Source organism: Micromys minutus, assembly GCF_963924665.1.
Source record: "Micromys minutus genome assembly, chromosome: 4".
NCBI classification, from domain to species: domain Eukaryota; kingdom Metazoa; phylum Chordata; class Mammalia; order Rodentia; family Muridae; genus Micromys; species Micromys minutus.
In genome coordinates this window covers 16,130,024-16,132,309 of record NC_137973.1, presented here as the reverse complement: position 1 = coordinate 16,132,309, position 2,286 = coordinate 16,130,024, and the positions used below count along the sequence as shown (strand labels likewise).

Sequence of the window (2,286 nt, the reverse complement as noted above, 5' to 3'; positions counted from 1 at the left end):
ACTTCAGCTTTCCTAGTAGCTTGGGCTACAGCTGTGTTTCAGCATGTCCAGCTTCATTCCATACGAATACAATATGGTTTAGGTAAAGAGTGTTATATTGGAGACACTTTTAAGTAGAATCCTGCTTACCTAGCATATATAAAGCCTTTGGGTCAGGAGTTTCTTTTTGGAACTTTGTCATAATGAGACAGTTTATTTCTCTTATAATAAATCAATCTGTTTTTCAATCATACAAAGTAGCATGCCATTTTTTTTCTTTTGTTCTATTTACATCATGTGAGGTACTTTCTAAGTTTAGAATTGTTGTCAAAAAAGCCTTTATATACATTCTGGAACAAGTGCTCTGAAGGAATAAACTAAAATCAATTGTGAATCTGTATTTATCAATAAAAGTGATTTAAAATCAAATAATACTACTTTCAGAATTACCAAAACGATGTAGTAGTTGGGTATAAATACGCATATGACAACACTTTTATATTTTTAATTTTTTTCTTGCCAATTTACATAGTTTTATTACTCCCTGTTACTTGTTTTGTGTCCCTGTGAAACAATGCTATACCCTGTACTTGGACTGAAATAATCTATTTCTTCAATGGTGGAGCCTGAAGAAGCACTGCAAGATGGAAGAGCTCCTCCACCAGGGAACTAGTAGGCATTTCTCTAGGCATGCCATTAGCACTCTGGTACAGTTTGGGAATGATAGGGTTGCAGACTTTATCCTGTTCTTTCTGCTGCTGCTCAAATTCTTTGTTCTCTGTAGCCTGGTTCTTATCTAACCAGCTGATGACTTCACTGCATTTTGAAAAATCATTTGTTTGTCCTCATTGATCTTGTCTTGAAGTTTCTCATCATCAACAGTTGCATTCATGTTGAAGGTATAAGATGAACCTTATCTCTCCACTTCTCATTTTCAGCCTTGTACATTTTCACCTTCTTGAATCATGCGCTCAAGCTCAATATCCTCCTTACTCAAGCATCCCTTGTTATTGGTGATGCTGATCTTGTTATCCTTTCCCATGCTCCTATCTATGGAAAAACATTGAGGATGCCATTGGCAGCAATGTTAAAAGTAGCCTCAATCTAAGAAACTGCATGGGATGCTTGAGGTATTCCTGTGAGCTCAAACTTTCCGAGTGGATGTTGTCCTTGGTCATGGCTCTTTCACTTTCATATACCTGGATGAGTACACCTGGGTGGTTGTGAGAGTAGGTGGTAAAAGTCTGTGTCTGCTTGGTGGGAATTGTGGCACTGCATATGATGAGGACAGTAATGACTCCACCAGAAGTTTCAATACCAACATAAAGAGGAGTGACATCCAATTCTCAAACTTGTCTCCAGATAGAATGGCTGCCTGGACATCTACACCCTATGCAACAGCTTTATGGAGGTTAATTCTCTTATTCAGTTCTTTCCCATTGAATAAGTATTGCAGAAGATTCTGAATCTTGGCGATTCTTAGAAAACTACCCAACAAGCCAATTTCATGGATCTTTGAATTGTCTATTTTGGCATCTCAAAGGGCCTCCTCTATAAGGTCCAGTGTGCAAAAGAACAAGTCAACATTTTACTCCTCAAATTGAGCACAGGTAATAGAGGTATAGAAGTCAATTCCCTCATAGAGTGACTCAATCTCAATACTGGCCTGGAAGCTGGAGGAGTGTTCTTGGCCTGCTCACAGGCCACGTGGAAAGGCAGTCAGCTCTCTTGTTCTCACTGATGTCCTTCTTGTGCTTTCTCTTAAACTTAGAAATGAAATAGTTGACTATTCCATTGTCAAAGTCTTCTCCACCTAAGTGGGTGTCTCCAGCTGTTGATTTGACTTCAAACATTTTATCTTCAGTAGTGAGGATTGACACAGCAAACTGCCACCTCCCAATTAAAAAAATCAGCACATTCTTTTCAGCTCCAACCTTCTTATCTAAGCCATAAGCAATAGCGGTAGCAGTTGGTTCATTGATAATTTGAATTACATTGAAGCCAGTAATAATACCAGCATTTTTTTTGCTTGATACTAGAGTTATTGAAGGAAGCTGGCACTGAAAACCTGGCATTGGTAACAGTCTTTACAAGGTGAGTTTCATCAATTTTTTCCATCTTTGTCATAACCATTGAGGACACATTCCTCTGAGTAAAAACTTATTGTCTCCCCCTTGTTTTTGACTTGGACCTTGAGCCTGCCTGCATTATTCACCACCACGAAGGGCCAGTGCTTCATATCAGACTGAACAACAGCATCATAAAATCTATGTCCAATCAGACATTTGGCATCTAAAACTGCGTTGA

The 2,286-nt window shown here is 38.7% G+C and overlaps 1 pseudogene across 1 annotated transcript; it reads right to left on the bottom strand.

The window, feature by feature from the left end:
• Positions 1-913: 913 nt before the first annotated feature.
• Positions 914-2,054, bottom strand: LOC308419616 (heat shock cognate 71 kDa protein-like; annotated as a pseudogene). The gene has a single exon. The product of its transcript is annotated as a heat shock cognate 71 kDa protein-like (transcript).
• Positions 2,055-2,286: the final 232 nt, after the last annotated feature.